Source organism: Ovis canadensis, chromosome 13 (genome assembly GCF_042477335.2).
Source record: "Ovis canadensis isolate MfBH-ARS-UI-01 breed Bighorn chromosome 13, ARS-UI_OviCan_v2, whole genome shotgun sequence".
Classification (NCBI taxonomy): domain Eukaryota; kingdom Metazoa; phylum Chordata; class Mammalia; order Artiodactyla; family Bovidae; genus Ovis; species Ovis canadensis.
The window spans coordinates 78,199,483-78,214,629 of NC_091257.1; the positions used below are offsets into that span (position 1 = coordinate 78,199,483).

The 15,147-nt window shown below is 46.4% G+C and overlaps 1 long non-coding RNA gene across 1 annotated transcript; it reads right to left on the bottom strand.

Moving 5' to 3' along the window:
- Positions 1 to 11,075: 11,075 nt before the first annotated feature.
- LOC138417152 (uncharacterized) lies at positions 11,076 to 12,735 on the bottom strand. The gene is made up of 2 exons (XR_011248002.1): positions 11,540 to 12,735; positions 11,076 to 11,427 (listed from the first exon to the last, which is right to left on the bottom strand). It is a non-coding gene; the product is annotated as an uncharacterized lncRNA (long non-coding RNA).
- Positions 12,736 to 15,147: the final 2,412 nt, after the last annotated feature.

Sequence of the window (15,147 nt, forward strand, 5' to 3'; positions counted from 1 at the left end):
AAAGAGAGTCCCTAAGAAGAGAGGGACCACAGGAGACAGATGTTTGGGAAGCCCTGAGCAGAGAGAGAAGCAGGCAGACCCCCACGCAGGTGAGTGCTTGTGAGACGGCCGCACTTCAGAGCTCCCCTGGCCTAGAAGGCGTGGTGAGCAGCAGAGTGATTTTCATGTGCCCAAGAGCAGGGAGAGAGCAAGGAGAGCCAGGGAGAGAGCCCAAGGGAGAGAGCCAGAAGCATCCTCACCACCAACCTGCCAGCCCCATGTGGCCCAGGCAGAACAAAGCAGCAAGCAGAGAAAAGCCAGGCACCAGAGGGCTTTGCAGTCTGAACTGTAAATGGCACCGTGGTTGCCAAGGATGGAGGGATGGCCAAGCAGAGGGACGCCCCCTCCCACACCTGGGCACCTGTCAAAGCCCACAGCAGGTTGGGCCCTGCCCCAGAAAAAGGCAGATGGGGGAAAACTTCAGACTCTTATAGAGACTCATAGCAGGCTCTGTCTTGAGAATGAATAGGTAGTCAGCTGCCCAGGAACCCCAGCTGGCCTGTGAAACTGGAGAAATTTCTGGGGAGGCCGTCCTGGGAGCTGATTCTCTACCAAGCAGCCCAAATTATGGGGGGAACTCACCAGTCTGCTGCAGGGTCCCTGATGGTAGGAGGAGGTGGGAGCCCAGAGCAGACTACTTGTGAGTCCTTTACCTGACTCCTCGACCTGTTTTACAAGCCTCACCTTGAAGGGAAAAAGTCCGCCACAGGAGCCCTCAGTGCAGGAGCGATCAGGAGGACCTCAGGCAGGAGGGCAGGACCGTCCTGCTCTTGGACCTCACCCTTGATGTGTATATGACACACTTAAGATAAGGTGGAGGCTGGAACACGCTTTCCCAGAGGAGACGCGAAACTTTACCCACAGCCCAGAATTTTCCCACCTGCGTGTGACCATATCGCCTGGCACAAGATAGATACTGGGCGCAAAATGATTGAATGGAGACTCCCTCAGGACCCTGGCTTGCTTGTCAGCAGGAATGACCTATCCAAGCAGGAGAGAGCCTCTCCCTCGAGGCTTCGAAGATCCTCATTCCTCGCCTATGGCTTTACCAGAGGCATGTCACTCTGCAGTCTGCAGACACTGTTATCCCATTAAACCTCATGATAACACTGGGTGCTCCCTGATACGGTGTGAGATCACTCCCATCTGCCAGCAGGGCAACACCGCTTCTGATGCTAGAAGTCAAGACAGTGGCTCCAAAGACCACTCTCCTGCTCTCTCCACCCCGTATGGTCCCTCCCTGCCGCCACCCCCATCCCAGGCCTCAAAGCTCAGCTAAGGAGCAAACAGCCCCAAACACCTCCTCCACTCACCTGCTCTGGTGACCTAAGATCTTCCCCAAAAAGAACCCCCCTGAAGGTCTTCTTAAGAAATACATCTTTTTAAGAAGTGATTTTCAATTTTTCAAGGCTCATGATCCATGTCTTCAAATAAAAGCTTAAAAGAAATCTGCTACATAAAACAGATGACAAGGGAGCTCCTCTGATAGAATGAGACAGGGGGCTGGACCTCTGCCCTCTCTCATCCCACTTTCTAATCCCCAAAGTGGGCACCTCTGAGAAGCCTCTATGCCCCATGGAGTGAAGTCATTGAGTCACCCAGGAGGGAGGCCATCAAGAATCAAGAGTGTTGAGGGACATGACACAGGATGGACGTGTTTTGACCAACTGGGAAAATAGCCTAAAGAATGGGAAGAGGTTTATTGGAAGAAAGAAAGGGGCCCAGAAGGAGGAACATGGAAGGCACTCACTCTTCCCTACCCCAACCACAACTCCCCAGTTCAGGGCTCTGATTCCTCCACACCCAGTCCAATGCCAGGTCCAGTCCTGTGGTCCTACTTCCTAAATAGTTCTCAGATCCACCAGCAGTACCACACTGAACAAGGCTTCCACCATCTCTCACCTGGCTTATTCCGGCTGCCTCCCACCTGGACTCCAAGTTGCAGCCAGAACAGACTTTTCCAAACAGAAATCGAATCATGTCACTTCCTGGTTAAAACCCAGAAGAAAATCCGTGGTCTTCACCACGGCCCACAAGGCTCTTCCTGACTGGCCCCAGGTCAGCCCTCCATCCTCCTCATTTTCATCGGCCTGTGAGTTGCTCAAACACACCAGATCTTCCTTACAGCAGGCTGACCCAAGCTGTTCCCTCTCCCTCAGCCCCTCACCCTGTCTTGGGTGGTTTCTTCTCATTCTTTAAATCAACTTAGGAACCATCTCCTCTGAGAGGCCCTCAACTACTGCCATCTCAGGCTTCATTTCTTTCAAAACTCTTAACACAACTTGTCCTTTATTTCACTGAATTTTATTGGCCTGTTTACTTGGTCTGTGTCTGTCTCTCTGACTATAAGTCATGAGGGGAGAGACCATGGCGCATTAATGCATTCATGGTGCCTGGTACATAGCTGGTGCTTAATAAATGTCTGAGGAATACATAGATAGATGAACTGATGGATGGATGGATGGATGGCTGAACTCTCCTTGCCTCACATAAGGCTGTCACTTTACACACTCAGAGCCACTGTGTTATCTGATTCCCATAATCCCCCATGAGGAGCAGGCAAGGAACTGGTAGCTGATTTGACAGTCAGGGAGAGAAAGTGAGGCTCTGAGAAGTTGACCCATTCATTCATTCGACCATTACTTCATTTGTTCCATGTTTACTGCACACTGAGTGGAGACAGGGATGTACAAGATAAGTGAGACACGCCCCAGCCCTCAAGATATCACAGACCAGTGGCACGAGAAGACAAACGGCGCGTCCTAGGTCAAGGCTTTGGTTTCAAGCACATCTGCCCTGCCACTTTTGTAGAGGAATAGCAGCTTCTCTGAGCCCCGGTCTCTTCATCTCTAAATGGGGATGTGGGTGATGGTAATGTGCTGCTGCTGCTGCTGCTGAATGCGGGTCGGTGTAGGGACAGAAAGCATTTTTTGATGCTTATTAACAGGGGCTTGGTGGTTGTGGTCACAGTCTTGTATCTTTTCAGTGTGATTTCCATGACATGATCCTCTCTCCATCTCAGGCAAAGCTAGATCCACCCACTCCCCAACCCCTACACCCGTAAAACCCAAGCTGGCTGGTATGTAAAATGCCATCAGAGCAACACCTGTAGCTATGTATGGAGCCAACTGTTGCACTTTCAAGCAGCAAAATGTAGCCCATGGATGGTAAAGTCACTCAGTGAGAAAGCAGCAAAAACAATGTGTAGCCCCTCAGGGAATGAATGAAAAACTCCTCTAGGCATAGACATATTCAGCTTTGACCTATAAACAAACCATAGGCCTAACAGATTGACGTCTGTGGGGCAACTGGGTGGAAAAGAAACAGAGTCAAAACAAAGACATCTGCAAACATGTCTTAAATACTTAACCTTTTGAAACCGCTCATGCATTTGTGACAAGATATATTCACATTTATCATTGTAGTAGGATGTGTCAACAAAACTCTGTCCTCCCATTGAAAGTAAAAACTCTAGTGACATTAAAATGTCTCTGAAGTGAAGTGAAGTGAAGTCGCTCAGTCATGTCCAACTCTTTGCGGCCCCGTGGACTGTAGCCTACCAGGCTCCTCTGTCCATGGGATTTTCCAAGCAAGAATACTGGAGTGGGTTGCCATTTCCTTCTCCAGGGGATCTTCCCGACCCAGGGATCAAACCCGGGTCTCCTGCATTGCAGGCAGATGCTTTACCCTCTAAGCCACCAGGGAATTGATAAAACGTCTCTATGCCTGCCTTAATTCTCGTAAAAGCATTATAAAGAATCCAATATTTCAGTTAAAAAAACCCAAATCCATATTTGGTTATAGCAAATAAAGTATAAATAGTTGTCAAAGTCTAGGAAAATGGTATAGAGTCTGAGAGAAAGGTAGACCAAAAAAAAAAAAAAATCTGAAAAAACTGATGCAAAATTACATCATGATGATGATGATAGTAAATTACAGAATACTCTGGAGATGGCAACAGCAACCCACTCCAGTACTCTTGCCTGGAGAATCCCATGGATGGAGGAGCCTGGTAGGCTGTGGTCCATGGGGTTGCGAAGAATCTGACACGACTGAGCAACTTCGCTTTCACTTTTCACTTTCATGCATTGGAGAAGGAAATGGCAACCCACTCCAGTGTTCTTGCCTGGAGAATCCCAGGGACTGGGGAGCCTGGTGGGCTGCTGTCTATGGGGTCGCACAGAGTCGGACACGACTGAAGTGACTTAGCAGCAACAGCAGCAGCATATAGGCCAAGGGGCTTCCCTGGTAGCTCAGAAGGTAAAGAATCCACCTGCAATGCAGGAGACTCATGTTCGATCCCTGGGTCAGGAAGATCCCCTGGAGAAGGGCATAGCAACCCACTTCAGTATTCATGCCTGGGAAATCCCATGGAGAGAGGAGCCTGGTGGGCTATGGTCCATAGGGTCGCAGAGTCAGACACAACTGAAGCGATTTAGCACGCCCACACACATATATGCCAAGCATGCTGCTAATTGTTTGACATATTCACCTCATTTGATCCACAAGGCAACCCTATGATAGGTACAATATTATGCCTACTTTATGGATGAAGAAACTAAGGCACAAAATAAGTTGGATGACAGCCCAAGGCCACAGAAGAGTAAGTAGCTGAACCAGAGTTCACAGACAGGTCTGTCTGGCCCCAAAGCCTGTGCACAGAAATTTTGCCTTTTCCTAAAACACTAACCTTTCACCTTTGATAAATCACAGAGCTCACTGAAAATCTCATGAAAGATATGTACCCTAAAAATGAAAATTAACCTAAATTTTACAAGCAACTGAAGAGTTCAGGGAGGTAAGTCCCCTACAGGAGGCCTCTGTGAATTGCCATTGCTGGCAAAGATCTGAGAGCAAGTGCACGAGAGAAGGAAACTGAGGAAGGAAAGCCACACGTGGCTGACAAGTCCAGGGGACGAGATGACACAGACAAGCATATATGCAGACAAACATACAAGTATGCACACGGCTGTGCGCATGTCACTAAAAAAAACACCTATGGGACTTCAGTGGTTAAGAATCTGCCTGGCAACACAGGGGACATGGGTTCAATCCCTGGTCCAGGAAAATACCACATGCTGCAAGGTAATTAAGCCAGTGCCCCACAACTACTGAGCCTGCGAGCCACAACCGCGGGAAGCCCATGCGCCCTCGTGCCCCTGCTGTGCAACGAGAGACGCACTGCGATGAGACACCCACACACGCAACTAGAGAGCAGCCCCTCCTGCCACAACTAGAGAAACACCACACACAGCAACAAAGACACAGCACAGCCATAAATAAATGAATACTCTTTTTTAAAATACCTATGAAAGGTCAAAAGCCTGATGCCAACCATGGCTCAGCCAGTCCTATTAAGACACCTTCACAAAAAGGTCATTAAGAATTGGTCTCTGCTTTATCTTCTGGAACTGTGATCCAGCCAAGACTTGGCCGGACCTGAAAGAGCCCTACCCTTCAAGAATCAGCAGGTCAAATCACTTAGAGCTTGGGAACAAACATGTCCTGTGTTCAGCCTGATAAACCATACTTGCCAGAAACACTTTCCCAAGAATCCTGGATTAGCAGAATTCAAAGGCTGCTCCACCTCCGAAAGTTCAAGGAAGGAGCGAGACAAAGACCTGGGAGGCCCCCAGGGCCTTCAGAGACTGCATTCCGGATATGCCCCTTCCAGACCATGGAGTTGGGTTCATTCCTTGGCACCAAAGAATCAATGGAAGCACCAATATCAAAGTACACACCCACCAACAGGCATGACAAATTTCACCTAAAAGATGATTCTGTTTCCCTCAAAGGTCCAAGAAAAATAAGAGCCAGGACAGTCGGCTTTGTCTTCTGCTATCATCAGGCACACCTTCTGCCCTCTGAGAAAAGGTCAGCCATCATTTGCTCTAGGCATCGACATTTCAGCAAAGATGAAAACGGGACATTTGGCAACCGGAACTGGAGCTGAGGTTCACAGTATGAGAACAGTGAGGTTGGAGGGGCCCTGCAGCAAAATGCTGAGCCTGCCTGAAGGCAGGGCCCAAGCCCCATCCCCACCCCAGCTCCCACTCCCCATTTAAGACATTAACTGCCCCATGAGTCCAAATCACCCCCTCTCCCCCACTCTTACATTGTAGAGCTGTGGGAACACCATGGCATAATGTCAGGATGCACCCAGTCACAGAACATGGATGCTAGGAACCTAACAGATGACTGGGGCTTCTCTAAAATATTGAAAAAGCCTGACACCCACAGGATAGGCTTTAGAATTGAGGGAGCCATTAAATGAGGTAATAAGTGAGAAGAAGTCTGGGCTGCTGCTGCTGCTGCTGCTGCTGCTGCTAGAGACTAGAAAATCCTGAATACAGATGAGCACTACCGCAGGCTCCTGACACCCTTTAAGCCTCATTCCTGCATGCTAAGTCACTCAGTTGTGTCTGACTCTTTGCCACCACCAGGCTCCTCTGTCCACGGGATTCTCCAGACAAGAATACTGGAGTGGGTTGCCAGGCCCTCCTCCAGGGGATCTTCCCAACCCACGAATCAAACCCACGTCTCTTAGGTCTCTTGCATTGGCAGGTGGATTCTTTACCACTAGCGCCACCTGGGAGGCCCTCCAGCCTCATTCTGGGGCAATTAGGGAAAGGAAAGGGGGATGAGCAAATCATGTAACCAGCATGTTTAAAGTCCCCCAGGCCTGCATTCATGCTCTTGCCCACTTAAGACGGAGCGTACTTTCATCCTGCACTCATTACTTCTCTCCCAAATCTCTGCATGTTTGGATACTTCATGTCACACATTTCTGATACAACAATGTCACTTGACATGGAGGCCGTCCCTGAACACCTTGTCCAAAGGGACCCCACACCCTCTCCCTCAGATCCCCCACTGTAGTGAAGGTCACTCAATGCTGAGTGCCAACTATACCAAGGCATGGCACTGGCACCATGGAGCGAATCTCCCAGACTTCAACCATAACACCTAAAAGCCTACCAGGGGTCGATGATGTATTCATTTCCATCAAGTCTAATGTACAATCCCTGTGAGGCATTATGACAATGATAACCATTTCCTGACCAGTAGGACATGCCCAGCACATGTCCAGGCACTCAACAGACAATACATAAGAAAACAGAAAGTGCTGACTCATCCACCCACCCATCTCAACCACCCAGGGAATGCAAACCTAGGCCATGAGGAGTGCTGAAGAGAGGCAAGGTTTGGGGCCCACTTCTGAGAATCCATCTGTCCTAATTACCCTAAGAATTGATATATTAAAACACACAATGAAATACAGATACTACTGAAGCAGAAGGAAAAAAAAAAGAAAAGAATTAAAAGGAAATATTTGAGCCAAGTATGAGATCATTAGGGGTTTCCCCAGTGGCTCAGTGGTAAAGAATCTGTTTGCAATACAGGAGACTTGGATTCAATCCCTGCATTTGGAAGATCCCCTGGAGGAAGGCATGGCAACCCACTCCCAGTATTCTGGCCTGGAGAATCCTATGAACAGAGGAGCCTGGCGGGCTACAGTCTAAGGGGTCACAACAAATCAAACACGACTGAAGCAACTTAGCATACGCACTCATGAGATCATTAGAAAGTTTTCAAAAATTGTAACGATATACAAAAAAATGCTTTTGATGGTACTGCTAATTTTTCAAGAGCAAAATAAAAATTATATTCGGTATGCAAAAAAAAGAAGAAATACAAATGCTGTCACTCAGACTCTTTTCCCTTCTTCATATTTCTCTGAACTTTCAAATTTCCTGCCATGTGCTATTTGCATCTTATATCAATGCATATGATAGGAAGAGGAGTTATTCGATGGAGGCCAGAATAGATAACTAGTGGGAAGTTGCTGTAATAGCCCTGTGCTCTGTGATGACCTAGAGGAGTGGGATGGGGGTGGAAGGGAGGGAGACTTAAGAGGGAGGGGATACATATAGTTATGACTGATTTACATTATTACATGGCAGTAACCAACACAACAGTGTAAAGCAATTATCCTCCAATTAAACACAAATAAAATCTTTTTAAAAATTTAATGGCGAGATCCTGGAGAGAACATCACAGGGTTGTTTTCGCCTGCTGAATTTTGAGAGTTCTTTACATGTCCTGGACACAAGCCCAACTTCAGATTCTCTCCCAATCTGTGCCCACCCCCACCCCACGTGGCCCCGTTTTTCATTCTTTTGCCAAATAAAACTTTGTTGTTCTTTTTCAGAATTGTGCTGGTTATTCTAGTGCTTTGGGTTTTCAATATTAATGATAGAATCAGACTGTCAATTTCTAAGAAAAAGTCTACTGGAATTTAAGGAATGCATTTCTTAACAATATTGCACCTTCCAACCCATGAACACGTGTCTCTCCATTTTTTTTTTAGGTCTGCTTTGATTTATTTCATCAACTCTGTAGTTTTTGACACAAAGACTGTTCAGGAACAGGTTTTGAGGGATTTATACCTAAGTAGCTTATTTTTTGTGCTACTGTAAAATATAGTCTTCATTTTAATATACAGCTCTTAATTGTCAATATACAAATGCAACTGATGTTTGTATCTTCACCTTATATCCTATTGTTGACTTAAAAACAAATGCACAACACGAGAGTTGCAAGTTAAGTTTTATTTGGGGCAATATGAGAACTGCAGCCCAGGAGACAGCACCTCAGATAACTCTGAGAGACTGTTCCAAAGAGGGTAGGGGGGAAGGACAGTATATATGTGATTTTGGTAAAGGGGCACTACATGCAATCAAGCATGTCTATTTCTTAGAAAGTTTCTTGTGGCCACCTATTTCAAAGAGCCAACCCTTTGGAGAAGACCTTGATGCTGGGAAAGACTGAGGGCAGGAGGAGAAGGGGGTGACAGAGGATGAGATGATTGGATGGCATCACCTACTCAATGGACATGAGTTTGAGCAAACTCTGGTAGAAAGTGAAGGACAAGGCAGCCTGGCATGCTGCAGTCCACGGGGCCACAAACAGTCGGACACGACTTAGCAACTGAACAACAACAGTAATCAAAGAATACACTTTGACTTTTTTTAAGCTTGTTTTATGGACCAGAATATAGTCTGTCGGTGAATGCTTCATACAATCTTGAAAACATTACATTCTACTGTTGCTGGGTAGACTGTCCTGTACATCAGTTGGTTCAAACTAGTTGGAAGTGTTGCTCAGCTTCTCTATGTGTTTGATTTTCTGTGTACTTTTTCTATCAACTGAAAGAAGAGTGTTGTTAATCATTGGTTAACCTGTTGGTTAATCAAAGAAATCTCCAAATGTAACTGTGGGTCTCTCTATTTCTCTTTTCATTTCCATCAGATTTTCCTTCATGTATTTTGAAGATCTGTTGTTAGATGTAGACATGTTTAGGATTACTATGGCTTCTAGGTAAACTGACTCTTCTATTATTATATAATGTCTCTCTTGATCCCTGATACAATATCTTGTTCTAAAATTTACACTGGTTTGAAATTAAGATAGCCCCTATAGCCATACATACATATTTCCTAATCTTTCAAATGTTTCTTTTTAATCACACTTACACATGCCCACAGTTTAATGTCCTTCAGACGCTGGTTGCATCCCCAAGCTGTTACCTGTGCTTCTGACCAACCAGCGACAAACTGAAGGTTCCCATGACCACCTTCCTTAGGTTTGATTAACCTGTTAGCACACCTCACAGAATTTAAAGTAACTCAGTTTATAAACTCAGTTTACAAAAGGCTATGATAAAGGACACAGATGAACAGCCAGATGAAGAGATGCAGGGCAAAGTCTGGGATGGTCCCAAGCCCAGGAGCTTCTGTTCCTATGGATCTGGGGTGCATCACCCTCCCAATGTAAATCTGTTCACCAGCCTAGAAGCTCTCCAAATCCTGTACTTCTGGGATTGTATAGGAGGTTCCTCAGTTTGGCATGACTGATCATTAACTCCATTTCCAGCCCATCTCCCTTCTCTAGAGAATGGAAGGTGAGGCTGAAATTTCCAACCTTCTAATCATGGCTTGGTCTTTCTGGTGGCCAACTCCTATCCAGAAACCATCCAGGAGCCACCATCTGTCACTTCATTAGAACAAAAGATGTTCTTATTGCACTCATCACTTAGGAATTTACAAGGGTTTTAGGAGCTCTGTGCCAGGAACTGGAGGCAGAGACCAATATACCTATTTTCTATTATCTCATGAGCTCAAATGAAGCCCATTTATCCAGTACTCTAGCCAGAATAATGGAGAAGGGAATGGCTACCCACTTCAGTATTCTTGCCTGGAGAATCCCATGGACTGAGGAGCCTGATGGCTACAATCCATGGGGCCACAAAGAGTCGGACACGACTGAGTGACTAAGCCTTTCACTTTCATATGACTTGGCTTCCCTGGTGGCTCAGACAGTTAAGAATCTGTCTGCAATGTGGGAGACCAGGTTCGATCCCTGGGTTGGGAAGATCCCCTAAAGAAGGAAATGGCAACCCACTCTAGTATTCTTGCCTGGAGAATTCTATGGACAGTACAGTCCATGGGGTCGCAAAGAGTCAAACACGACTGAGCAACTGTCACTTTCAGCCAGAATATAGAGGAAATCTTATGGAGATTTTGTACTTCCGTGTGCTGCACACTTCCAGCACAGGGGCTTCCCAGGAATCAAAGAAGAAAACCTAAGGGAAAAAAGGAAGTTTATGCCTGAAACTTTTTACCTCCTTCCCTTACCTATTACGATTTACTCTCAGAGCTTTGGGGTATTTTCCTTTTATATTCTGTTCAGTTTTAAATTGTGATTAGTAGGCAACATAACAGGTGGTTGGCTTACATCATCTTGGCTCACACATAGCCAAAGAGCTCATGAGTTCTTCATCAAGACAGACCACATGCTGTAAACATAAAACAATACTCAATGAATGCAAAAAGTTTAAATACATAGCCACAATATCATTAATTAAAAATCAATAACATATCAATACATTAGGAGACATGAGGATGATTCTAAATTAGACTACAAACCTCTAAGTAACTCAAGGGACAATGAAAGCAAAAGGAAAATTGGTAATGTTTGATTTTTTTAATTGTTTTATTAATTTATTTTTGGCTGCACTGGGTCTTCATTGTGGCATCCACGGACTTCTCTTGTAATGCACAGGCTCAGTTGTCCCGAGGCATGTGGGATCTCAGTTTTCTGACCATCGGAAGGTGGCTTCTTAACACTGGACCACCAGGGAAATCCCTGGAAATGTTTATAACGGAGGAGTAATGAAAAGACAACATACCAAGAATCAAAGGTGACATTTGCCAGTATAGTCCCCCTTACAGTCATGCTACCCCTCTTCTCTCCTCTAGTAGCTGACTTCTAGGATCCAGCAGAGAAAACAGACGGAGGTTACAGCATTCGCATCAGAACTGGGGTCTAAAAAACATTAAATCCAGTGTCATAAATGAAAACCCCAGAAAAAATAATTCTTATAAAAATGAATTTAGAGAGAGAGAGACAACTGGAAACAGGACGCCCCCAAGTTTACCTGGTTCATTGTGACATCTTCATATAGAAGCCATCAAGGGCTGGCACTTGCCCAGCCTCCTGTGGGGCTAAGTCTCAGCCAGACTTGAAAGGGCCCTACCCTTCAAGAGTCAGCAGATCAAATCACTGAGAGCTTGAGAACAACCACATCCTTGTGTCCCGCCTGATAAACCACCTCTGAGTGAAACACCTCCCATGGATCCTGGATTAGCAGAATTCAAAGACTGCCACATCTCCTAAAGTTCAAGGAGAGAGAGACAAAGACCAGAAGGCCCCATCAGAGGTTGCCTTCCGGATATGCCCCTTCCAGAACATGGAGTTGGGTTCATTCTTTGGCTCCAAAGAATCACTGGAAACGCTGAAATCAAAGTTCACACCCACCAACAGATGTCACAGATTTTCACGTAAAAGGTGATTCCATTTCTCTCAAAGGTCCAAGGAAAATAAGAGCCAGGACAGTCAGCTTTGTCTTCTGCTATCATCAGGTACACCTTCTGCCCTCTGAGAAAAGGTCAGCTGTCATTTGTTCTAGGCATCGACATTTCAGCAAAGATGAAAACGGGACATTTGGCAACCGGAACTGGAGCTGAGGTTCACAGTATGAGAACAGTGAGGTTGGAGGGGGCCTGCAGCAAAATGCTGAGCCTGCCTGAAGGCAAGGACCCAGCCCAATCCCCACCCCAGCTCCCACTCCCCATTTAAGACACTAACCACCCCATGAGTCCAAATCACACCCTCTCCCCCACTCTTACATTGTAGAGCTGTGGGAACACCATGGCGTGATCATGGTGTCATGCCTAGCACATGGAGTGCTAGGAACCTAACAGATGACTGGGGCTTCTCTAAAATACAGAAAAAGCCTGACACCCATGGGGTAGGCTTTATAATTGAGGGAGCCATTAAATGAGATCATAAGTGAGAAGAAGTCTGGGCTGCTGCTGCTGCTGCCGCTAGAGACTGAAAAATCCTGAATACAGATGAGCTCTATAGCAGGCTCCTGACACCCTTCAAGCCTCATTCCTGGGGTAATTAGGGAAAGGAAAGGGAGCTGAGAAAATCATGTTATGACCATGCTTGAAGTCCCCCTGAAAAAGCAGTTCTAGCTCAGTGTAGCACCGAGCATGCCTTGGGGCCGAGGCTCCTATTTGTTTCCCTTCACTGGTGTCCAGAGCAGGAATAAAACTTATACTTGTCTCCCAGGGCAGTTTTCTCTACCTTCAGCCAAGCATCTTTCCTCCCACCTCTTGAACTAGTCAAGTTCTTATCCATGTCAGATTCTTTGTACTTTTCCAAGCCCCAGACCTCTGCAGGCCTGGATCCCTCATATTTCCCCCAACAGGGATAAAATGTCACTCATCACCTGGCACCCTGTCCAAACAGAACTCACTCCCTCTCTCTATCTTTATTTTTTTAGTATCACTATCAGAATTCAACCTATTAACAGTGTCCCCAACTAAGGTGTGAGCTCCGTGAAGGAGAACCTGTGGGTCTGGCCCACTGCCTAGTCCCTACAGCCTACCGCAGTACAGGGCAAAGAGAAAGTACTCAGTGATACCCACTGAATGAACGCAGGCATGTACTCATGCCAAGGGTCACTGAGAGCTTCACACTGTACTTCAGGGATAGGAAAGAACTCACTGACAACCCCATCTCCCTGGCTCACAGCAGAAAGTAACAGTGGGTTTGGGGGGAGATTTGATATCTATTAATAGCAAGAAGATTTGAGTTCAGATCCTAAATCAGCTGTACTTCTTGGTGTCCTGAGGCACATACATAACCTCCTCTCTAGAACTCAGTGTTCTCATCTGCAAAACAAACAAACAAACAAACAAGGGCATGGAATGGGCTAGACCAGTGGTTCTCAAACCTGGGCCACTTGCCTGGACCATTGTGGAGGCTTTTTAAGCAAATTTCTTCACCTCAACCCTGACTTATTAAAGTATTTAAGACTTAGGGAAGGGAGGATCCAAGAATTAGAACTTTTAACAATGAACCCCACCCCCAGGTGATAATCATGCCCGCAGGGACAGCCTGTCTTCTCCACTAGGAAAAGAGGGCAGGGCCAGGCCCACACCTGCCCTGAAGACTCCCAGAGAACCTTCTAGATGCTCCACCCAACACAATCCCACTAGCTTCCAGAACCAGCTTCATTTGCTTCAGACCCTGATCCATGATCATCCACTCATCTGTGGGTAGGTCTCTCTCACTTGGACCATCAGCTCCATTAGGGCTGGGACCCTGTGAGCTGTACACCCTTCTACCGCCTCCAGGAACAGTGTATATGTGTTAGTCGCTCAGTCGTGTTTGATTCTTTGCAACCCCATGGACTGTAGCAGCCTTCCAGGCTCCTCTGACCATGGGATTCTCCAGGCAAGAATACTGGAATGGGCAGCCATTCCCTTCTCCAGGATCTTCCTGACCCAGGGATCGAACCCATGTCTCCCGCATTGCAGACGGACTCTTTACTGTCTGAGCCACCAGGGAAGCCCCCAGGAACAGTGCCTGGTACAATATATATTTGTGGCAATATAGGAATGAATGAGCACACAGGTCCTTTATGGTAGACAGCAGAGAGGCCTAGAGAGGCAAATATATTCAGAGAATCTCCAGGTGAGGCTCACCATGATGTTACTACCCAGCTCAGTTGGACTCAGAGCCCTTTATCATGAAGCAGCAGATAATAAGCATATTACAGGGGCAAAGACTGCCCAGTGAGGGGCACGTAAGAGGCAGCCAATACTGGATGAGTGCAGGGGAATTTCATGTGGCTGGAGAGCTGCTTAAACCCAAGAGAGAGGGACTGTCAAATTCCTTTGAACTGAATTCTTAACCCAGACTCTTTTTTTTTTAATTAAAAAAATTTTTATTTATTTATTGGTTGTGCTGGGTCTTCATTGCTGCATGCGGGCTTTCAATAGTTGTGGTAAGCAGGGGTTACTCTCTAGTTGTGCCGCACAGCCTTCTCATTGCGGGGGCTTCTCTTGTTGAGGTGCACACAGGCTCTAGAGTGGCGGCTCAGTAGCTGTGGCCCACGGGCGGGGTTGTGCCGAGGCATGTGATACCTTCCAGGACCAGGGATCAAACCCTCAAGCTCCCTAGGGCCCCTGCTCTGCAATGAGCATCCCATGTACTGCAACTAAAGAGTAGCTTCCACTTGCTACAACCAGAGAAAAGCCCAGACAAAAAAAGATAATTAAATGTAAAAAAAATTTTAAAGATAACAGGCCTGTGAAGATTAAAAAGAAGGGAACAGTTTCTTGGCCTGCCAGCTCTCTCCAAAAGAATTCCAAAAACCCTGAACATCTCAGAAAGACACTGACAGACATCAAAACCATTAGCAGGTGCTGATCTTGGAAGTCAGCCTGTATCACATCACCCTTATCAGGAGGCTTGGATTGTGTCCCTACATGTCCAAAGACTTTTCCAAGAGACACTGGGCTATAAAAATGGGATGGAGCTTTTCTTCTGACAGATCAGAGGCAGAAGCAGGAGTAAGGCACCTCCTGAAAACTTGTGCCCACCAACACTGACTGATTGGCACCGGACAAGGTAAGAACTCTCAATAAACACTATGCAAGAGAAAAGGTCAAAACTCCGGGATGGAAACAA